Raw genomic sequence first — 25,742 nt, forward strand, 5'->3', positions numbered from 1 at the left:
TAATGATATTTGGGGGTCCATTTTCAAGTTATCTCAAAAAGATTCCCCCAAAATGGAAAAATTTTATAGGGATGAAGAGGTTTTTTTTTTTTTTTTGACCAGATCTAAGATTTCTTAGGGGACTTTTGGCCAATAAATTTTCCTTACTGATAAAGATCAGCACCTGATTTATAGTTTTTAATTTCTTGGAAGCACTGAGAGATTAATTAACTTTCCCAGACTCATGTAATTATGGCAGAGGTAAGGTTTGAATCCAGTTCTTCCTGATTCCAAGATCAATTTTGATGCAAACTTTATCATCTCCTTAAAATCTTTATGAAAATAAATCATGCATATACATAGAGAATACCTAAAGTAAATGTAATAATAAAACATACTAATTTTTGTAGACATTATTCTGCAAACTGACAGAAAAAATGAAGTTAATATAAACTCCCATTTTGTTTATGATTTGTTAATAACAAAAAAAGGTGAGGAGGGACGCAATTTGACTTTGGAGAAGATTCCATGTCAAATTTTATCACAAATATAATGAGTTTGTTCAAAAACCTTCTAAATATCAACGTTAAGAGAGGGATCAAAAAAGAAACTATATGCTCTCCAAAGGTCAGGGTCAAGGAGGATCTTGATCCTTACACAAAGTTCAAATGGGAAAGGGGCTCTCCATCAATGTTCACTTTGCTCTTTATGAATAAAACTGTGCCTTAGCATTAAGTACTCAACAGTGTCTCAACAAAGTCCTACAGTAAGAAAGTCCTGCAATCTACAATAAATAAATTAATAAGCAAACAAACAAATAAATAGAAAGTATATAATACGTGTTGGGTGACTTGCAGTTGGACTAATGGTTCATTGAAATAATTTATGATCTTAACATTACACCACAGAAAGCCAATAAGCTGGAACCAAGAACTGAATAGGAAGAATATAAATTAGATTCCATTTGAAAAATTAGATCCAGATCTATATAAATCTATATAAAATATATATAAATGCATGATCCAAATTGCTTTCCTGAAGAAAAACCCAGCTTTTTAATGTCAGTATTATCCCAGTTATCTCTCTTTAATTGAATATGTTGCAATTCCACTAATTCAATATAATCAAACTTTTAAATGACCCAGAAAAGCAATGGAAAATATATGGCAGATATGAGTAGTCGGGAACATATTAATGATATACATGCAAGAAGGGAACTATATGATATCATTCAGGAAACATATCAGAGAAAAATAAAGTCAATATATAGAGAGAATAAGACAATTAGTGGATAATCTAAGTGTGATACTGATCTCTGTGAAATACTAACAGAATATCAATGTCTCCAACAAAAAAAAAAGTTCTTCTCTAGAGGACTAATAGATGTAAGGACAAGAATCATAACATAAAAATTACAGATAGGTTGCCATCCATTCCAGCGGAGGATCAATATGAAATAGAAATAAGTACCATGACTCCCACCTTTTCAGTGTGGAGCCATTTTTGCTGCGTACTATATGCCATATAAATGCCATATATATGCCATATGCCATATAAAATATACTTAAAATACTTTTACAGGAAAGCCTATCTCCAGGGACATTGAATTCTATTATTCTCTACCATCAATATAAGAGCTAGAATATTCTGGGGGAAAAAAAACTCAGTGGAAGTTCTAAGAGTAACTGCAGGTGTAAAAGAGTTAATCTGGTGAGACTTCTTGGAAATAGAATGATGATAATGGACTTAGAAATAGGTCAAGTGGTAGCTTAGCCTTCATGTCTCGGATGACAGAAAAAAAGGCCCAGATGTCAGAGAAGTTGATTGCACTATAATGTGCTTCAGGCAAACCCACCAAAATTGTGTTGGTATACTCCCCCAGTCCCATTCTGATAGACACATCCTAAAGAGAAGATGGTCTCAGAGCTGGTAGTTCAAGCATAGAACAAGACTGAGACTATTACACTTAGCTCATCGTCACCCAGATTTGGAGTCACAACAGCTAAGTATGAATCCCCAGTCCTGTCACTTTGTAGCTGTATAACCTCTAGGCAAGTCTTATTACCTCTCTGAGATCCCAGTTTCCTCATCTATTAAACAAAGGACTTGGCCCAAATGAACTCTAACATCCCTTTGAGCTATAAATCTATCATTTGACTATTCTATTGGTATAACATATGCCAGGAAACACCTGCAATCTACAAATGCAGCTATAGACATACCAGAAATAAAGAGAAAACCCATAGTGTTGTGAAAAGAGCGCAGGATTTAAAACCTGACCTATATTCAACTTTGTTAACCAAGGTTTTAATCATCTATAACTTGCTAGGAATCATGCTAGTTATTGGAATACAAAGATAGAAAAGAAAAAAATTTATTTCTATCCTCTAAGAACTTAAATTCTACTATGGATTTACAACTTTATACAGATAATAATTCAAAGACAGAAAAACTAGTAATTAAAGAATTTGGAAAAGGCTCCATATAGGAAGTGACTCTCTGGGGGCATGTAGAGTTCTTTCAAAAGTAGTTATGAAGGGGGAAATAAGTATATGGCAGTAGTGAAGGTTTTTAAGTATGAGAGAAAACTGGGCTTAATTATAGAAAGCAGGGGAAAATTCAGTAAGGAGAGAGTGATAGCAAGAGAGAGCATGAAAATGATCAAGGGAACAAGTCCTTAGGGAAGAAAGAAAGAGATGCGTTAACAGGCAAAAGTAGAGCACTTGTTCTTAGCAAGTTTCATTTCTTCCTCCAACATTACAGCAAAGGAAAAAAGAGCAGGAAATGATATTAAGAGAGTTTGAATTATGAAGTTAATTAATATATGCTTTGCATGACTTTACATGTATAATTGATATCATATTGATCACCTTCTCCATGGATTGGGAAGGGATGGGAAGGAGGAGTAGAATTTAGAACTGAAATATTTTTAAATGAATGCTAAAAATAAAAAATGAATAAATAAATGATTTTAAAAATTAAAAACTAAAGAAAAAAGATTGCATTAAAATAGAAAATTATGTGATTAATAAATACTTGGTAATTAATTGAATGAAGATCTCTGTTTTTTCTGTCAATAAAGGTAAGGATCTCTCCTGAAGGGAAAGAAAGGAGTGGTATAGAGAGCTAGAGGAGAAAAGAAAAGTTTTGGAATTAACACATTGGCCAGAATCATTGAAGGAAGAATAAAAGTATTATCATACATCAGTGAGGGCTCAGTTGATATCTGATATTATATAATTGTAGTGAATATATTTGGAAGTTGTGTGACTTTTTTTGAGGAGGGAAAAATGATAATATTAATTATTATAATAAATATATATAATAAATTAATTATTGTCCTCAACATCAGATAGGGAGAAGGAAAGACTAATCTGTCACTTGGCCTGTTGCTTAATCTTTCTTGTCTATGCTGCTCCCAAGAAGTCTTACTAGGTTAATCATTATATTGTAATCCCTCTTTGACTTGCCACTGATTTTTTTCCCCACAAGGTATCCATTTTAAGATATCTAATAGGTATTATTCGAGATGTGAGACTGGAAGTAGGGGAAGAAATTAGGGATGGATAAGTTGATCTTTCTGATAACCATCTTATACAGATGATAATCAAAAGCACAAAAGCTAATAAAATCATAAAATGAAATGCTATAAGGGAAGAAGTAAAAAGGGACCAAGGAAGTATCTTGTGGTGATCCTCATTTTCAGAGGACATTAAGGTCCAGAGGCTAATGAAGCAGAAGGAGCTTTCAGGTGGTAGGAAGAGAACCCAGGAGAAAGTAATGTCACAAAAACTTAGTATGAAAGAAAAGAAATCCATCAACAGTGTAAAAAGCTTCAGAGAAGTCAAGAAACTTTTTAAATTATCATTAGTTTTGATCATCAAGAGATCACTGGTAACTATGGAGAGAATAATTTCAATTGAATGATGAAGTTAGAAGGCAGATTGCAAAGAGTCAAAGTTTGACATATGCTAATATTTCCTAGAACACCAGGCAAAGAGAACTATTATAAAAATGATAAGATTCTTAAATATTTTTAACTCCCAAGAAGCAACGTTCTCCATATTTGTAAGATAAATACCTTATTTTTTAGACCATAAAATAAAATTACTTCCAAGCTGGAAATCCATATGAGGTTCTCCCAGGAGAAGAAAACTTCATTAGTTTTCTATAGACAATCCTAAAGAAATGAGTTTGTTCTAAAGTTCAGGATCCTCTTGGATACTTTCCAAGGTCTCTAAAAAGAGATTCTTCTTCTTGTGGGTGGTGATTGCTTCACATTAAAATATCACTGTGTTGCAGCTATGGCCTCTGGATGCAGGACTGTAGTTGTTGACTCTTCAGAAGAAATGGTTGTTGGTTCAACTGCTGCTCCTTCCATTACAAGCAGCTCACTGATGAGATTCTTGGCTCTATTACCCACCCATCTTTCTGTCTGATTGGTATTAGCTTCCACTGTGACTCAGTGGTCAAATTCAACCACAGAGCAGTATTCTGGGAAACCCACTCTCTCCTCAACCACAATTGTTGGGGAAGCTGGTGTTGATGAATGGAAAGCTACTACCACAGTTAACAGAGTGAAAAGAATTGAGGCCTTTCCCAGCATTGTATAATCTTGGTGTCTGCAGAACAGTCAGAAAAGGAAAAAGAATGGTTTCTGTATTGGTTGAGTGACTTTCTCCAGCACTATCCTCAGCAGTATGTGATTAAGAACAAAGAAGAAAGATAGTGGGGATTACCCAGCATTAGGGTTTGGCTGGGCAAGAGCAGGAATGTAACAAGAAGGAAGGAGATTCAAGGGCAGAGGGGATAATATATCATTGAATTGACCAACATAGCATCAAGACTATGAAGGAAAGAAAAGGAGGCTAGAATATAATGAATAAGGAGACAAGACAAGGGCAGAGGGACTAGAGAACACAGTGAGAAGAAAGAAAAGGTTTAAGAGTAAAGCAGAGAGAAGGAGAGATGAAATTCGATTCATAGAGAGAAATTTCTGAATTCAAGATCATAGGGGTAGATCAGCTATGTGGAATTGTGAAATATAGGAGGAGCTAAGTGAAGTGAGATTCTCACTCACTAAGATGGAGTGAGGGGGTAGGTTCTGTAATGGGAATTTCAGAAACTGATGCATTGAAAAGGTGTATGGTGTTCAATAGGACACGTGAGCATATTGGAGTTGTTAAGAAGGCAGGGGTTGAATTGAGAGGGAAGATAGGAACCACATACTAAACCCATTGGACCATAGATTTAGTTAGGTCAAGAGCAAAATTTAGAAATTATCTAACCTAACTCATTCTTTTTACAGATGAGGATCCAGAAAGAAAATATGAATTTATAGTACATGTAAGATTCATGACCTCATCACAAAATGGCAGGGGGATTATGTACATGCAAGTAGAAGAAGCAGGGAATCAATAAATATAGTTCCTCTTGTACTTTGAGTTCAGACTTCAAAGTCCTATCTCTATTACCAATTATCTATGAGGCTTTAGGTAGGTCACTCTACCACCTAAAGTTTGATTTTTCTCATGTGCGAAAGGAATAATATAAAATATATATTACTTAGCCTCATACAGTTATTGTAAAAAGAAAAAAAAAAGAAAGAAAGAAAGAAAAACACTTTGCAAAACATGAAATGCTATCTGAATGTGAGCCAGTATGATTAGAAGGAGAGATGGAGAGGTTACATGCTACAGTGAAGACACTAAATTTGATTTATACCATCTATGGATCAGCTAAATGGTCCAATGAATAGAGTTTCAGGCCTGGAATTAGGAAGACTCATCTTCATGGGTTCAAATCTGGTTTCAGACACTTGTGATGGGTAGTATCTTGACTTGCTCATTAATTAGATTTAAGTGAGGCAGAGTTGCACAAAGTCTTCAACTTCACTGTCTTCCTGAGCCATTGAAGTCCATTGACAAAACAAAAGTCAAGATGCCTGGCAATAGCCTAGGATGCATTGCATGACCTTGGTGTCTTTAATGTCTGACCAAGCTCTAAGTCCTTCATTGTGCCTGCTTTAGCAACCTTCATGGCCATTGGAACAAATTAGTCTCATCTGCCTATTCCAAGGATATGTCTTCTCATGGTCAGGGTAAACATTCCTTTAACTCACCAATAATTAGCGGCATGTAAGTTACCCTCACTCTGGTTTTAGCCCATCCGCTGAGACAGTTAATTGGGGTATACATGAGAATTGGGTAAAGGTGGGAACAAATGCAGCTCTGAAAAGGATTCAGCAAGCCCTCACACCAGAGGTGCTAGTTCTTTCTGTACATCCCATATACCCCAAATATTTACTGACTGTTTGCTTAAATTCTTTATTTGTAAAATGAACTGGAGGAAATGGCAAACTACTCTACTATCTCTATCAAGAAAAACCCAAAACAGAATCACAGGAAACAACTCTATAACAATATCCTACAAATTAGCTAAACTGGGAACCTCAGCTTCCTCATATGTAAAATAAAGAAATTGGTCAAGAAGACCACCAAGGTCCCTATGAGATGCAAATCCCATAATCCAAGAACTCATCTGCCCTTTCAGTTTCACTATTGATGTGGGGAGGAGAGAACAAGCAGAGCACAAGAACTCATCAAAAGAGTAAAATACCAATAAGGACCTCAAACTGTGACAAATGGAATGTCTTCCTCCATCAAAAACCTCATTGACTTCCTCCTTCCTTTCCCCTCCTACTCTGCCATACCACATTCAAAATATCCTGAAGGAGCTCCTGAGGGGATCATTATCATCAACTATTACTTTGCCTCTCCTGCCTACCTTCTCTTTCTGCCCAGGGTCCTGGCACAAACAGATACACAAAGATGCTCTTCCAGCATAAACACTTATTGTCCCTCCCATGCTACCTCTGAAGTTTCCCTGTATTGCCTTCCTTCATTGTTCCATGAGACAGAGAAGAGAAAATATTCAGGATCTGGAACCATTGACATTTTGAGGACAATAAAGGGAGATAATTACCAGTTGAGATATAAAGATTAAAATCCATAGGAATGATCTTTGAAGTACAGAGAGGGCAGAAAGGAAGTCAGAGGGTAGCAACAAGATTTAAACAGATTTATAGTCAGTGAGACCTAACATCAAGATGGGTCTTTGAAATCACCAAAATTATAGGAAAAATTGTGGGGAGTCTGAAAAGAAAGAACTTGTCACAATTTGGGGACACACACAGAGGATTTGGGGAAGCAGATTCTAGAAGGTAAGGAATACCTAAATCCACCTACTTTAGTCTTACCAACAAATCTATCTCATCTAGGCATCCCAAGTTTAAGCCATCATCCACACAGGGTTGTGTGTGTTTGGACTAGTTTTCCAATTTAGGGGGGAAAATATTTGGTCCAGCAAGAGGATGAGAACTAAAACGATAAGGGTTTAGTTTCAGATTTATAAACTGGACAAGATGAGTTAACAGGACTGTCATTACCTCATAGGTCATTAAATTTCTCATTTCCACAACCATGATTTAATCTTCTTTGTATCCCACACATCAGCCAACAGCTTCACAAAGCAGGAGCTCAATAAATGTTGGTTGAAAGAAATTAATTAATGAACATATGGGATTTTGCCATTTATACTTCCTTTGTTTTTCTCTATCAGGATACATGATTTTCCTGTAGCTAAGTCTGGGACAAGGAAGTGGGCATGAGTACATGACGTCTCTGACACCCCCACTTCCTGGATCTGACAAATCAGTGAGTAAAATGAGGCCCTTGGATGAGATGTTCTTTTAAATCCCTTCCAGTCTAACAGTCTATGATGTTATATTGTGATATATTTCTGATTATCTCCAGCATCTTCTCTATCTCACTGCTCCCTACATCAGACACTCCTGCCTACACATCCCTCAACCCACAGCACCTCAGAAGTTAGATGTAATACATCCCATATTCTCCACACTAAAATGAAGCAACCGTGTTAATAATTCACATGCTGGATGCCTCCTAAAGGAGTTATATCCTGTCAGATTAAGAAGCCAAGGGGAAATGCTCATAACATTGTGCCTCTTAATAATAGCACTGCTTTCTCCAGCTGCCACTTCCAAAGAGGTGGACTATCCTCCATCACCAACAATGCTCACAATTTTGGTTTGTTCATTTCCTGTTGACACACACCTACAAGAATCATAAGTCCTTCAGAATTTTCACTTTTACTTTTTCTATGATCCTTACCACATTTGAGATATCTTCTGACTTCCAGTTCTGGTAATTGTTATTCAAGAGAAGAGTAGGCCGATGACTGGATGACAATGTATGACCAAGTGCCAATTGCAAAAAAATTAAAATAGAAGATTTTTCCCCTTGATTTCAAATCTCTGCCCCTATCCTCATGACAAAACCTACTGACGTGTACAACAATCTCCTCCTTTCCTCAATAGCTCATAATCTTCCTCTCTATCAACCATCTCCCACCATCATTATTGGCTTCTTTAATATACCTACTGATGATACTTTTGTTTCCTGACTTCACAGGCCTTCAACTTCCTCAACTCTTTTAAACATTTCAATTCTATTTTAGCTACCCCCTAGATAACTTAGACTTGGCCACCTCTCAAATTTCCTTTTCACCAGTTAAACTGACAAAAAAAATCTTGAACTAAAATTCTTTTCTCTTTCCTATGACTTCCTGCCTTTCCACTGCTTCTACCTATTAATTCTTAGTAAACTTACTAAGTTTTTTTTTAGTTCTTTCTGTGGTTTTCCATTGATTGTAAGCTTCATGAAGACAGAAATTATTTCTTTGTTTTTGTCTTTAAAATCTACATGATGCCTGATAGGTAGTACACATTAAATGCCTGTTGACTGGTTGTTTTAATCTCTATAATTTCCTTTATTCTCTAAAACTCTCCTATTTTCAAAGTTCATAATCTCTATCTGGGCTTCACAATATTTGACTCATCCATTCTGAGTCCTGTGGGCATTTACTTTAAATACATGTTCACCACCATTTAAAATTAATGTATTCCCAGTGCTTATAAAATAGATCTCAAACTTCTTAGTTTGGTATCAAAGGCCCTCTACAATATGTCTCTAATCTCTTTATCTATCCCATTGCATATGATTCCTCAGAATAGATGTAATGTTCCAATTTACCTGCCTTGAATATCCCTTGCTGATTCCATATCTTTGCTCACACTCATCCTATTTCTGGAATGTCCTTCCTACCTTGAGCTTCATATTTATCTATCGAAACCCTATCCATCTACTAAGGTGATTCATTTATTGAAGTTCAAAGAGTTGAAGTGACTTATTCAAAGTCATATCTTACCTCAATATTTTAGTGATCAGTAGTAAATCACAATATCTCTTAGTAAATAGAGTTTAGAAATTATTGAATGTGGCCAAAAAAGCCCATTATCTTGGACTACCTTCTTATAGAGGATCATGACATCAAGGAGGTGATGCCATGATTTACAAGTGAATTGAATTTAAATTACAGAGAGCTGAACAAGGTCATCTGCCAAACTTTTCCCTCTGGAGCCAGCTGAGTCTAGTGACCAGATATAGATCAGGAGGACTAAAGATGGCCCTGGATGCAATGGGAAACCTTGGCCTTTTTAACTGAAAGTCTTTAACAGGTCTCAATGTGACTGAGACAATATCTAAGTAGTGATTAAAGCTTGAGAAGAAATGAGGCAGAGAGAATGGCCTCTTTTACCTAGTCAAAAAAAAAATGTTTTTTAATCAGAAAAGAGAAGTAACCCAGGCACTTCAGATTCACCAAAGGTCATAGATGTAGAACTAACAGAAATGAGTTCATTTAGCTCAGCTCCCTTCATTTTACTGATGAGAAAACAAAGACCTAAAGAGATTTGTTGATTTGTCCAAATAGATAAATGACAAATGAATATTTGAATATAGGCCCTCCAACTCCAAATTCAGGACTATTTCCCCTATCCCACATTGTTTCCAATTCCATACACAAATCAATCTGTCAATAGATGTTTATCTGGCACCCCAGGAGCAGCTAGGTAGCTCAGTGGACAGAACATTGGCTTAGAATCAGGAAGACATATTCTCATGACTTCAGCCTCAGCTCTATGATCCTAGACAAATGATTCAACCCTGTTTGCATCAGTTTTCTCATCTGTAAAAGGAGATAGAGAAGGAAACGGTAAACTACTCCAGTATCTGTGCCAAGAAAATTCCAAATTGATTCATAAAGAGTCCAGTCCACAACTGAAAGAACACAACAATGGCAGCAAAGTACTTATGTTCAAGTTCAAACTAATAAAAGTAAATAATTTCAGAGAATAAAGGCAAATTTGAATCTATTCATGAAATATTTATTTGAATTGATAATCAAATCAATCATAGATTAAGCATTTCTTTTGCTATCAATGCCTCAGCTTGCTTTCATCTCCATCTTCAATATCTTCATCATTCCCCATCCAGGATAAGCTCATTACTAGGAAACTCATTATCATGGAGACTGTGCCAGCTTACCTAGTAAGACCTCATCAGTACCCTCAATTGGTTCTCCCCCTCTGATTGGAGAGCAGAGCAAAAAACTTCGCCCTTAGCTTCCTTTTCCAGAAGTCTTAAAATCTAGTCATCTCCATTAGCACCAAATGCTGTGCTTGATTTCTGCTCTACCATCATCATCATTCTAACCCTTCTGCCAAGTATCATTTCTTCCCTTCCCCATCCCTTTTCAACTTAATTTTGAAAATCATCATCTTCCCCCAGTAGATTGTGAGTTTGTTGAAGGCAGGGACTGTCTTTCTTTTTCATATTTGTATCTCCAACTCTTTTTTTTTTTTTTTTTTTATTTAATAGCCTTTAATTTACAGGATATATACATGGGTAACTTTACAGCATTAACAATTGCCAAACCTCTTGTTCCAATTTTTCACCTCTTGCCCCCACCCCCACCCCCTCCCCTAAATGGCAGGATGACCAGTAGATGTTAAATATATTAAAATATAACTTATGTATCTCCAACTCTTAAAGCACATAGTAGGTACTTGACAAAAGTTTATCATAAACATTTAAGACTGCCTAGTAAATGGTATTGTTTGTTCATTTATATCCAACTCTTCATGACCTCATTTGGTTTTTCCTTCTCCAACTCATTTTACAGATAAGGAAACTGAGGCAAACAAGTTTAAATAACTAGCAAAAAGTAACTGTCTGAGCCTGGATTTAAAATCAAGTTTTACTGACTTCAGGCCTAGAACTCTAACCACCATGCCACCTAACCTCCTAGTGGGTATAAGGAGACAAATACAAAACAGTCTCTGCCCTCAAACCACTTACATTCCTTTGGAAGATGGGGAAGAGGAAGAGATACAACTTGCTGACAAATTACAAAAACATAAAATAATTTCAGCAGGAAGTATGCTAACAAATTGAAGGGATCATATTTACTACCAATTCTATTTCCTTCCAACTCTCTATAAAAATAAAATATTAAAAAGTGAAAAGATGATATTCCTTTGGGGACACTTGAGGCCAGGATTTAATGTGCAGCACAAATCCTGTCACTTTAAGAAAATGTCTGGGATTGGTAAATGGCCCAGCCCAATCTTGGTCAACACAATGAAACATTTTCCTTTAGATTACCTCATTCCCAGGAAATAATTATTTTGGTAGTCACTAGTAAACAGTGAAACACACTTGAAAAATCAGCCCTTTTTGACCCTAAAAGACAGTGGCTTCTCAGGCACAGTTGAACCTAACTTTTCTATCCAAATTCAACAAGGACAGACGTAAATGGTGTCTTATTCTTGGACTGTGGGTTCCCAGAGCCAGGCCGCACTTCAGAGCTCTGCCAAAACACCAAGGCAGACACAGCCGGTTCATTGTATCTCTGCTAAATAAGAATGTAGAGTTAGAGGGGGGGTGGGAAATGAGATTTCTTTTCTGGGCTAGAATATGAAAATTCCATAAATGCCCTAGCAACTACTTCAAACACTGCTCTCCCAGATGAAAAACAACCACCACTTCAGACTTCAAGCATGTTCAGTGCCAGGGAGAAAGCTGGCAAAGCTAGGAGCTAAGTGATAATTCTGGACAGGGCTTTTAAGGCCAAGGAAAAGGACTTGGATTTCCTTCTCTTGGTTCTAGCCAAGAATATGTTTACTACTCCTCTTTTCCTACATCTAGTGAAAGATGGTTCCAAAAAAAGATAGAGTGCCAGTCTTAAGGACTTAAGGAACTGAATCAAAATCCTATCACTAATGCCTACTGACTATATGATACTGGGTCAGACACTTAACATTTGCATCTTCTAGTCAACTATCTAAAACTGTAAATTGCAGAAAATATGCTTATCAGGGAAGCTTCTGGGAGAGCAACTTGTAAAATTTTTATCTGGCCTTTCTAAGTCTGAAAAAGCTTTTTATACTGAGGCAGTTAGTGGTATAGTATCATTAAGCTGGAGTCAGGGTCCTACTGGAGATGTGACCCTTAGCAAGACACTTAGCCATTAGATGCCTCAATTTCCTTATCACCTATCATCTGTCTTGTGCACACTAAACACTTGAATATTAGTTAAATTGAATAAAATTAAATCGACTCTTCCCTATATCCAGAAGTATTCTGCAGCCAGAACAAAAGAATTCAAAAAGTGATGGTTATATATTTACACCTTTGTAACTAGCAAATGCTGTAAGTCGGGGCTTGATTTAATGTTCTGTCAACTCTAAATTTTAACAAAGTGATAGAATATTTAGGAAAACTGCACATGTTAGACTTATATGGCATTTGCTGTCTTGAAGATGGGGGTGGGGAGGAGAGAGGAAGAAAAATTTGGAACACAGGGTTTTGCCAAGATGAATGTTAGAAACTATCTTTTCATGTATTTAGAAAAATAAATACTAAAAAAAAAAAGTGATGGCGAAAATGTTAATAATGTCCATTGAAATTAAAAGCATTTTTTCCAAAGAGCCTGTTGTTAAACATTTACCACTCTGCACACACACACACACACACACACACACACACACATATATACATACACATACACACACACACACACACATACACACACACAATGTACATATATACACATTTCATTTACCGGCATATCTTTATATAGAAATAGAAATGGAGATAAATAGATGATGCTAAATTAACTTTTAAAAATTATCACTCTTTTTTTCTCAGAAACATTCTAAAACTTTCTATTGCCTATGAAATAAATTCTAAAACTGGCATAGAAAGCACAAACATTCTCTTCTAGTTTTATTTCCTCTCTACTTACCCAAAATTCTATCCAGACTGGACCCTTTACTTCTAGATTCCAAGTTTGTTAACTGTGTTTCATTCCATCCCCAAATCTCCCCCAGCAGGCCCTCACCAACCCTCCCAGAACCTAGTGTAGTGAATTTCACATAGAAAGTAATCAATAAATATTTCTTGAATAGATAGATGTACAATTGAATAAATGAAAATTAAATATCGGAAGATTTAGATATCATCCATATAAAATTAAAAGGGAGGGAGAGAAGGGAATAGTAATTTATATATAGTCTACTATGTGCCAGACACCAAGTTATGTGCTTTTAATAATTATTTCATTTGATCCTCACAAGAATCCTGGAAAGTAGGTACTATTCTATTAAAAAAATAACACCAGTGACTCTATTTTTGTCTTTATAACCACTTTGTGAAGTTAGTTCAACTCGTTGTGAGTCATTTGATTTTGGTGATTTCACAAGATTAATTCCCCTCCCCAGTATCACAGCAAGAATATTCCTTTCTCTCTCACCTGAGTTATCTCCTGAACCCTTCTGCCAATAAGAAACCAGGCAGCTCAATCCTTCCATCCAATTTATCCTTCCCCCAAATTGCATATTAACTGTATAGAAACCAGGGTTTTTGGTCTCTTGTGTTGCCAACAGTCTTGGCACCAATTTACTTCTGCAACTGCATATCTTGCAAAAGAAATTGCTTGTCCAGATAATTCTCGGTTTCTTTATCTCTTTGTAAGAGGCTATTATTTTACAGTTGAAAAAACTGAGAGAAACAGAGAGTGACTTGCTCAGAATCACACTGCTAGTAAATGTCCAAAGTCAAATATCTACCTCACCACCTAGATACCTTTTTTGGGCTCATTAACATCTCTGCTAGCCAACAATCAGAAAAGAGGCAGAGCCAAGATGACAAAAAGAAGCCAGAACATTACCGGACCTCTACCCAGTTTCCTTCAAAGTCAATACTAGATCAAGTCTCCGAATGGATTTTGGAGTGATAGAACCCACAAACATTCCAAGTGAAACAATTTTCCAGCTTAAGATATCTTGGAAGGACTTCAGAAAAGATCTGTCTCACTTGGACAAAAGGGAATGTGGCCCAGCACAGGCACAATCTAGTGGAAGGCTCTTAGCCAAAGTATAGCAACATTGGCCACTTTTTTAAGTGGCTCAGCAGGCCAGCTGTGAAATCTGCAACCCAGCTACAGAAGGCAAACTGTGAGCCCCCAAATCTCGGCATAACAGGAAGCACTAGGCCAGGTCAACACAGTAGAAAAATTAGGTTCAACTGTGCCTGCAGTACTGTTGGCCCCAGAGTGGAAAATAAGTAAGAGTCCCCTGTCCCTCTGCAAAAACAAAAAACAAACAAACAAACAAACAAAAAACAAAACAAAACAAAAAAAACTTGGGACGATATCCCCTGCGCTCTAGAACCAGAGCTCAACTTTTAAAAGTAAGAAAAAAATCAAAAAGAACCCTGACTATGGAAAGCTTCTATGGCAATAGGGAAGATAAGAACACAAACCAGGAAGAGGATAGCAATGGTAAAAAGTCTACATATGAAGCCTCAAAAGGGAATATGAACTGCTCTAAAGATCAAAAGATTCTCTTGGAAGAGTTCAAAAAGAATTTTTAAAAATCAAGTAAGAGTGATAAAAGAAAAATGAGGAAAAGAAATGAGAACTATGCAGGAGATTTATGAAAGTTTGGGCAGGGTAAGGAGGAGGTGAGGGGAACACATAGCTTGGGAAAGAAAGCATAGAAACTGACTGGTGAAATGGAAGGAAAAAAATCACTGAACAAAACAACTCCTTTAAAAGTGCAATTGGTCAAATGCCAAAGAAGATTTTTAAAAATTAACCAAAGAAAATAATCCATTAAAAATTTTAAATGGGCAAATGGAAGTGAATGATCCAATAAGACACCAAGAATCAGTCAAACAATACCCCCTCAAAAAAATGAAAAGATAGAAGAAAATGTGAAATGCCTCATTGGAAAAACAACTAACCTAGAAAATAGATCTAGAAGAGATAATCTAAGAATTATTGAACTACCTGAAAGCCATGATCAAAAAAGGAGCCTATAAAACATCTTTCAAGACAAAATCAAGGAAAACTGCCCTGATATCCTAGAACTGAGAGGATAAATTAGTCATTGAAAAAAAATCCACCAAGCACCTCCTGAAAGATGAAACTCCAAGGAATATTGTAACTAAATTCCAGAATAATCAGATCAAGATGAAAATATTGCAGGCAGCCAGGAAGAAACAATTCAAATATTGAGAAGCCACAATCAAGATTATCCAGTACCTAGCAGCTTATACATTAAATGATTTGAGGGCCTGGAATATGATATTCTGGAAGGCAAAGTAGCTTGGATAATAACCAAGAATCAACTACTCAGGAAAACTGAGCATTATCTTCTAGGGGAAAAGATGGATATTCAATGAAATAGAGAATTTTCAATCATTTCTGATATAAAAAAAAAAAAAGACCAGAACTAAACAGAAAATTTGATCTTCCAATATAAGACTAAAAAGAAGCATAAAAAGATAAATAGGGGGAAAAAATATGTTTTCTAAAGGTTAAAATGTTTACATTCCTATACAGGAAGATGATTCTTATAACTCTTGAAAAATGTAACTTTGTCATGGCAATTAGAAGGGGTATACTTAGGCAGAAGGTATGGGTATAGGTTGACTTTAATGTGATGATATAAAAAAGAAATCAAGGGGTAGAAAGAATCAGGGAAGAAAGGTCCCTATGCAGTCCAAGATCTTTAGCACCCAAGGATCCAGTGAATTGATTTCCCAAAGTCAAAAAACTCTAGGAGTCAGGTGGTCCTTAAAGCAAAGGTTAAGGACGGGGTTATGAGGATGAGCCAAAAAAAAAAAAAAAAGCCTTGGTAGCTATAGGGTATACCTTGCTCATAGCCCTGGATCCTCGAGTCATTCTAGGATATAATCTGAAACTAGAGAAAGCTTTATTTTCTTATTTCAATTTAAAAATTATCTACCCAGGGAAAGACATCCATTTGAGATTTACTTTCCCCAAAGGTCTAGAAAGTTCTTAACCTTTTTTTTGTATCATTATACCCCTTTTGGGAAGTCTATGGACCTCTTCTCAGAATAAAGTTTTTAAATCATTGAAGGAAATGCTAGATTTCAATTAGAGATTAATGACAATAAACATGTATTTGTTGCTATCTAAATTCACAGATTCCCAAAAAATCTGTGGGCCCTAGATTAAGAACTCCTTTCTAGGAACTTCTTAGACAAAGGTTCCCCAAAGAATTCTAATTCACTAAAGAAGAGTGTAACCTTATTAGGGACCTTGAAATAAATTGATTAGACACTCATCTAATATTTACACCAGAGTGTAATATGTATCTAACATCTAGGTATGATGGGCTCACGCTTTATTGCAGATGTCATCTTCAATAAACTCCAGTGGTAAAAAATCATTTGTGCTTGATTTCAGCAGCTTTAAGAAAATTTTGTGACATGATGAACAAAGTTGCGGAAACCAAAGTGGAAAATTGGCATCTCAGAGATAATCTGAAAGATACTGTTCAAAAATAGAACTGAAGTAATCTCCACCAAAGGCTAGGAAATAGAATGCTGAAAGCATTTTCTGTTTATGAACCCAAAGAATGATGTTTTACTAAATCTGAATTGTGCTGTATTTATTTAAGGAGTTAGCAATAAGCAAAAGTCATAAGAGTCCACTTACCAAAGTGACATTTGTATAAATGATAAGACTGCTCATTCCACATTATGATGGAAAATGACAGAATGGTGTTTATTGTGATTAAGACCTGAAAAAAGAGAAAGTATTAATTTTATGTTAAATATATATGTATATTATGTATACTATAAACCACATTATCCTTTTTGATGTTTTTACATATTTTTTACATTGCAGAAGGAGAAAGAGGAGGAGGAAGAAAGAAGAAAGCAAAATTAATGAGCAACCTGACTTTTTCTGACAGTGTATGCAACATTCTGCTCCCATTGCATCTCACCTTTTTCCTGAAAGAAGAGAAAGATATGTTTTATCAACTTTTTCTACGGGATCAGGATTGTTCATTGTAAATAATCTCAGTTTTGCTACCTATGAGTAATGTTTTTCAGTTGCATTGTTGTTATTTATATTACTCTCCTAAGTCTGACTACATCAATTTATGTCTTCCTAAGTTTCTCTGAATCCTTCATATTTACCATTTGTTATGATGCAATAGGATTACATTACAATCATATACCATAATTGGCTCATTCCTTCTTAAATTGATGAGTATGGTTTCCAGTTGTTTTGAGTTGGGTTTTTTTTTCCTGCCACAAAAAGTACTGCTACAAATACATTGGCATAGATAGAAACGTTCTGTACCGACCAAATTAGAGTTGAGCATTCCTAGGACAGCTGGATTTTGAAAACCATGCAAAATCAGACATTTTTAGATCTTAAACAAAGACAATTCAAGGCAAAATCTTGATTTTTAATCTATATACCAGAAAGCCTACAATCCAGCATGTATACACATATTTATATCTTAAATATAAAAATATATACACATGAGTATATATGTGTGTACAAACATATACACATAAATGTATATATCTAACACATGTGTGTGTTACGTATTGCCTTCCTAATGACCTTGGAAGACTATAAACATGTGCCATTGAGCTTCCCATTGCTGAAAACAATGCTGTTCTGTGTTTTCTCTTTTGTAATCACTTTCTCGGGCAATTATAAAACATTCAATAAAGAAGTCTTGTTATTTTATAGTGGCATCTGTTGCATCTGGCATTTGGATTTTTTAATTGTTTTTATTTGTTTTTTTAATCCAAAGATCCTATCATTAATTTATTTTGATCCCTCACCTCTTTTGCTGTTTTTCTGAATGAAATGACTCTTCAAAAAAAAAAATCAAAACCACCTTTAGAGAAAAAAATATTCAATATAATTAGCTGTTCAAAATATTGCCACCTGAAGACTATGAAGACAATTCAAGAAGGGCAGTCAAACAATTCTAAAAAAAACTTGTATAGCTTTGGCTTGAATATTTTATTTTTTATAATAGCTTTTTATTTTTCAAAATACATCCAAAGAGAGTTTTCAGCATTAACCCCTGCAAAACCTTGTGTTCCAAGTTTTTCTCCCTCTCTCCCCACCTCCCTGCTAGACAGCAAGCAATTCAGTATAGATTAAACAGTACAATTCTTCTAAATATATTTCCAATTATCATGCTGTTCAAGAAAAATCAGATCAAAAAGGGGGGAATGACTAAGAAAAAAAAAACAAGCAAAAAAACTAATTAAAAAGTTGAAAATATTAAGTTGTGATCTACATTTAATCCCCATAGCCATCTCTGGATGCAGATGGCTCTCTCCATCACAAGTCTATTGAAATTTGACCTGAATACTTTAGAAAGGACAACAATTATTTGAATGTATAAATTCTGGTGTATTTAAAAATTAATTTGTATTTAAAATTCATACATACTCTAAGCAGTATCTCTAAATAGGATTATCTCCCTAGTGTTGCAATAACTTTAAAAAAAAAAAAGATATAATGTAATCTTTAACTGATACTAGCATATGTTCAAACCAAATTATATTAGACATTATCTACACATTGTTACTGTCAGGAGAGAGGAGGAAGGGAAGAAGAATGATACTATTTGTGCAATATTATTTGTTAATCCACAGGGCAACTAAATAGAAAAATAGATTAAAGCACTGGTCCTGGAAGATCTGAGTTCAAATGTAATCTCAGAGACTTGCTAGCTGTATGACCTTGGGAAAGTCATTTAATCAATACTGTTTACCTCCATTTCCTCACCTGTAAAATGAGCTCAAGGAAGAAATGGCAAATCATTCCAGCATCTTTGCCAAGAAAATCCCAAATAAGGTCATAAAGTGTCAGACATAACTGAAGAACAACTAAACAACATTTGTCAAACCATATAGAGGTACAGTAGGGTTTGTAATAATGATATTTAATTTTGGTAGTGAGCAGGGGCATTGTTCAGGAGATGATTTAATGGTAAGGTAGGGTTTTTTTAATTTTTAGCAATTTTTAAAGCAAATTCTTACATGACTTGCAATATGTATCACTAAAGGGAGTAACCACATCAATGAGACCACAGATCCATGAATCTAGCAAAGTAAGAAATTATTGTTTTATTGTGTCGTCTATGAGTGGAAATGGGCCAGGAGAAGGCAGACGCAAGGGGATATCTAGGAGTGCAGGAAGTTTGTTTAAAAAAAAAAAAAAAAAGGTAGGCCCATATGAAGGAATTATATACTAATAGCACATAAGAAATATTCATGGAGTGTATGTATATGTATGTGTATGTGTATATGTATGTTATGTAAATAAATGTAAGTGATGGGGATGGAGATGAAATCTGGACATCCCCTAGTGGAGTACTATGACCAAATGCTCTCAGGTGGTTATAGTCCTAAAAAGGAATCAATTGTAAACAAAGGGCCGAAGGAAATGGAAGAAGTGCTTTCTGTTCTGTGGAAAATATACACATCTGAAACCTTGATGTTATCAGAGTTCTAAGTTTTAAAAAAAACTTAATCATTGTCATTTATTAAAACTCCTGAATAGAAGTTAGATGTCAATCACTAAGTGTCTATTGAACAAGTTCTTGTCACTCTTGTGTTCTACTATCCACTCCTTTTCTATTAATCCCCCACCCTCCAATTCATTTTTAATGTATATGTATAGTGACCTCATTTAAATCTTCCTGCAAGAATCTTTTCACAAATCCCCTTACTGCTAGTCCCTTGCCTCTGTGATTATCTTGGATTTATCCTATGTATAGTTTAACCAGAATTGTTCATATGTTGTCTCTCCCATAAGATTATGAACTCCTTGAAAACTGGGACCTTTTTTGACCTTTTTTTGTATCCCCAGTGCTTAACACAGTGCCTGACACGTAGTGAATTTTTTTTTGGGGGGCGGGGGGAGAGACAATCAGGGTTAAGTGACTGGCCCAGGGTCACACAGGTAGTGTCTAAGACTGGATTTTAATTCAGGTCCTTTTGATTCCACGGCCAGTGCACTATCTACTGTGCCACCTAGTTGCCCCATAATAAACTCTTAGTAAATATCTATTGATTGATCTCTCTGCATAAAGAGGGGCCCACCTTTCCAGATCATTTGTCTCTTTCATGATGTCTTTTATTCCACCATGCTTCGCGGTAGTGGGGAGATGATCTTAAATTCTCTATGACTTTTTATGTTTCCTTTTTTTAAGGGCAGGAAGTGTGTCTTAAAGATTTAAAGGTTGAAATGACCTTAGGCACACCTGAATGCTGAAGTAGGTTAGCATGTATTGCAGTGAGAAAAGCGCTGATTCAGGCATTGGAAGATATACCTTCAAATAATGCCTCTGCTGCTTCCCACCTGGGGGAGCTCAGGCAATTCACTTACCATCTTACAGCTATAAAATGAGATGTTTGTACCAGCTGACTTCTGCGTTATTCTCCAGTTTTAAATCTATAGTTTGGCAGAGTGTCAGAAAACTAAATCAGACAGATTAGAATGTAAGCCAGTTTAGAATTATTTCTGCAGCAGAAAATCAGAAGTAGTTTGACATGCACCCTAGATTTTTAAATTTTTTTTATTTTATTTTAAATTTATGAGATAAAACAAGCATTTCCATTAGTTAGAATTCACAAAAATAAAAAAGATAATGATTGCACATGAAACTGCAAATCTATTTTATACAATTCTTTATACATTTTAAATAAAAAATAAAGTTATGATGTACTTCCCTCATTTTTTTTCTTTTTTTTCCCTCTCCCCACATCCTAGAGATGGCTACCATCAAACACAAAGATGTGTGTATATAAATAGATATAGATATATATATAGGTATATATGTATATACACATATACATGTGTATAAAATCATTCTATATATACTTAGTTCTATTTATCAGTTTTTCTCTAGATGCAAATGACATGAAATAGTGAGCTCATTGATTTTAGAAAAACAGAAACACTTGTACAAAATAACAAAGCAAAATGAGCAAAATAGATACAGTAACCATAATGTTGTTTTAAGAACAACTTTGAGAAACTAAGTCATTTTGACTATTTTATAAATGCCAAAATCAATTACAAAGAATATACGAAGAAAGATACTGTAGATTTTAAGAAAGCAAATTCCAGAGATCAAAGAAAGGATTATCTGTGTGCAGGAGCTCCAGGGGTAGTAAAGACCAAAATAAGGTTAACAAAGGTTTAGGAGTGAGTTGTATTTTATTCAGGAGGGAGGGGAGTGGGTTCTTAGATAAATGAGACTTATATGCGATTGTAGGCAGAACAGAAAGAGTCAATAGAAACAGGAGAGAACAAAAATGCTGTCAAGAGAAGAAATTTGTTAAAGGAGAAAAAAAATTTTAAAGCTGGAAAGGGATTCAAGTCAACAACTCAAGAGGCATTTAGTTGCCTATTATGTGTAAGATAAGAGGCACCATGATGTAGAGTTTAGGAATCTCGTCTCAGATCAGAGGAGGGTCCAAATCTTAATTCTGATAGATGGTTGTTGTGTAATACTGGACAAGTCTTTTAATGTTTCAGGACCCCTGGGCAATCCCTTAAAAACAGATAAGTCTGAGGGGAAAATATGTGCTGGTCACTCAGGGTCTCTGCTATCAGAAATGATTGTCAAGAGAAAAGAGAATTAGTCTTAGGAGAATGGAGGAATTTCTTCCTCAGAACTAGGAAGAAAAGAATGAAGGATAAATATATATAACATAAACAATATTTTAAAATAACATAAGTAGTAAATATTAGAAAAAATTCAAAGTGGAGAAGAATAAAGTTGAGGCTGCCCTTGTTGAAGAGCTGGATCTTCTCATTAAGACTAGGGAGAAGCAGAGATTCAGTCAGAACCATGAAGAGAGAAAAGAGATACAATCACTGAAGATGATCAAACAAGGAGTTCATAAAAGGTGAATATAAAAATTTTCAGGCAGAAATGAGGACCATAACAACAATAGGAATTTTTAGTGCATACACTCAGACTGGTTTCATACCCCTTTTAGCACTTAAAAATGTGAGAAGAGAAATTAGATGATGTTTATGAAATTAGATGAGTTTACCCAACTCACTGCATAGGCCCTGGTGTCATTATGTGGTTAGTATTAAAGTTTAGTAACTTTGCACCTTGAAATAAATTTGTTCCCTCTCTGCTACCCGCCTCTTACCACTCTGCCATTTATTGCACAAGAAATGACACCTATATCCTTAACTGGCTGCTACCCATGGATTCACTGACAAATTGAGTCCATAAGGCTGATGTCACTTGGGGAAAATGAGCTATTCTACAATAACAGAGAAAGGATGAGCTCTAGGCAACATCTGTAATTTCTCTTTTCTTTCTTTCTTGAATGTTACCTGCTCTAAATTCTTTTATTCTTTTTTCTTTATTTCTTCTTACTTCTTACTGAGTCAGCAGTATATTTTCTTATAATCTAAATAAAGTCTTTATCTAACATGCTACAAATAAGTTATTTCTTTTTTAAGCAAAGAAAAAAAAATTTCTAGGAAGTAACTCCTCTTTCTGATAAATAGCATTTTTTTGACATGAGAAGTAAAATATCTATTCGTACTTATATCCTGTGTTATCACAACTTTGCATATGGCCCATCTCACCCTCATAGTTATTTACCATCAATAGCATCTATTTCATTACCTGTGTTGAACACAGTTCCACAAGGAATTCAGGAAGAAGACTTTTTTCCATCCACAAATTCCAAAGGAACCCATTGGCCCTTAATAGGTTTTTGAAAATAGATTTTTTTTTTAGGAAGTTAGTTTGTTTGTCTCTTTGTCATTCATTCATGTACTATACAGTCATTTTCAGTCAGTCAATCAGCAAAATCCATGTTGCTGAGTTCACAAGAATTTCATAAAGAAAACTTTTTAAGCTATTCGATTACCTATTATGTATTAGCGCTTATTAGATGAAGGGATATAGATACAGAAATAGATTTAAATTCTATTTATTCATTACATGTGTGTATATAAACATGCTGACTATGGACTGGCAAATTAAGCACATAAAGTCAATGTCACTTGGGAGGAGTGAACTATTCTATAATAATGAAGAAAGGATGAACTCTAAACAACATTTTAAAATTCTCCTTTCTTTCTTGAATTTTACCTTCCCTAGATTCTTTTATTCTTTTTTCTTTGTTACTTCTTTCCTGACTCAGGGTGTGTGTGTGTTGGAGGCATCTTTATATGTGTATATATAATCACATAAACACTTAAGGAAGATTCCTTACCTGGAAATTTCATAATATACTATAATTTTAAAATATTTTACATAGGTATATGTACACCCACAAGCAATGATATTCAGCATCTTCTCTGCAAGTTTTGGTCTCAGAGACTATATGAATTCTGATGATGAGGCCCTTTTTCCCTTTTATCTATACCATATTTCCTTTTCCTCACTTTCTGTGTGACTCAGCTATATTATTTATCCCTTTCCAAATGAATTCAATTCAACAGATTTTTTTTTTTTTTTTTTAAGTAGCTACTACTCTTTCACCAACAAAATTCTACTTTAGTGACTGACCATGGCATAGATATGATTCTAGGGTCTCAAAAAGTTTGCTAACAGAACATTAATTCTAACAGTATACCAAGTTATAAAAGTTTCAGATACAAGTGTCAGATAACAGAATGAGGCTCTGCTCCCTGGAAACTAATCTTGTTAAGATGAGAGAAGGCTTATCACCAAATGGTTAGTCACCAGAGAATATATCTGATCAGCTACAGCAACTCATGAGGAGCTGTGGTCTGAAATGGTAGAATAAATGTGTTCAGTCAATTCAGTCATGTCCAACTTTTCATGACATCATTTGGGGTTTCCTTGGAAAACATATTGGAGAGGTTTCCTATTCCCTACGCATTTTCCAGACAAGGAAATGGGGAAAACAGGATTAAGTGATTTGCCCAGTGTCACACAGCTGGTAAGTATCTAAGGCTAGATTTGAACTCATGAAGATGAGTCTTTCTGACTTTAGGCCAGGTATTCTATCCACTGAAATCATAGATCTTTGATATATAGAAGTAAATTGTGACCAGATTCCTGAAATCTTCTATAGGTTCACAAAATACTTTTGATTCAGCTTCCACTCAAAACCAGAGCTGATGATCCCTTGCTAAGGTTCATTTTACCAGACCAAACAGAGAATGTCAGTTCAAAACAAAAGACAAATACCATGGTAAATAAATGGCAAGGAAACCACCCTCAAAAACCATGTACTCCTATTGGAAGTACAAACGACCACAGATGTGTACTGAAAATCTGCTCCTCACTTCCTCACTGTGAATATAATCCGTGGCTTCATCACAAAACAAGAGAGGAAATCAGGCAATTGAATTGATTCCCAAATAGACTTTCTGCCACCCTAATAAGGCAAGAGGAGAGGATTGCTTAATCCTTCACAGGAAGTGGTAGAAAGCCTTTTGGGGAGGGAGGAAAGGAATAAGGATTTATGGGGCTAAGCACTTTCAAATCTGTAATTCCTGTCCACAATATTTGTACTGACTGTCCCATTTATCTTCTAATCACCACCAAGCAATAATTTTTCTTCTATTTATGTTTTTTCCCTTGAGTGGATTGACTAGTATCACTTGAGTATGATGGAAATAATTAAAGAAGTTATTTGCCATCCATAAGCTTGATGAAATCAGCTTATCATCCATAGACTGCTAGGTGGCATTGTGGATAGAGTGTTGGACTTAGAATGATTTAAGTTCAAATCTCCACTTGGATACATACTGTGTGACAGTGAGCAAGATACAGCCTCTCAGCCTCAGCCTCATGTGTAATATATCACCTGCCCCACAGAGTTGTTGTGGGAAATCAGTAAGAAAATATGTACAAAATGATTTGCAAATTTTAAAGCACTTTATAAATGTTAGTTATTATAATTAAACACAAATAATAGCATCTGTAAGCCTATTCATCTATAGAGTCCTTCTTCCATTTGGAATCTTCCCAGGGCATTCTCCACAAAAGAGGTTATGTGTTGGAACTCTGATCATATTTCCATATTAGTTGACTCAGCCAAAGAAGGCTAGAATGCATACAGAGTTCACAAGGGCAGCCAATCTATGTGGATTATCTCCTAGTGACTCCTGGGAAGTTAACTACCCTTTTGCTTCTCCCCTTGGAAATTATAGGATCATGAACTTGCACAAATAATAAAAGATTGCATAAGGGAATAATATAGGATGTAAGCCACAGGAATGAAGGAGGGGTGGGGGGAAGAAGAGAGTCAGAAAGGGCATGATTAAGGCAAGGAATATGGGAAATTAAGGTCTCATATAACTGAAAAGTACTGAGTTTGCTTTGAGCCTAACTACTCAATATATGCTCCCAAAGTGTACTTAGTGGAAATAAACCTTGCTGGGGCTTTAATAAAATGGAGATAAACCTTGCCAGGGCTTTAAATATCATAAGGGTACACAAATTACCTTTGTACTCCAAGATATGGCAG

General features: G+C 35.4%; 1 long non-coding RNA gene across 1 annotated transcript in view; it reads left to right on the forward strand.

The window, feature by feature from the left end:
* Positions 1-17,729, forward strand: part of LOC116422241 — a 40,095-nt gene extending 22,366 nt beyond the window's left edge. The window contains exons 2-3 of the long non-coding RNA XR_004232804.1: positions 7,600-7,694; positions 17,122-17,729. This is a non-coding gene — a long non-coding RNA (uncharacterized LOC116422241). The remainder of the gene's footprint in view (positions 1-7,599; positions 7,695-17,121) is intronic.
* Positions 17,730-25,742: the final 8,013 nt, after the last annotated feature.

Source organism: Sarcophilus harrisii, chromosome 3 (genome assembly GCF_902635505.1).
Source record: "Sarcophilus harrisii chromosome 3, mSarHar1.11, whole genome shotgun sequence".
Classification (NCBI taxonomy): Eukaryota; Metazoa; Chordata; class Mammalia; order Dasyuromorphia; family Dasyuridae; genus Sarcophilus; species Sarcophilus harrisii.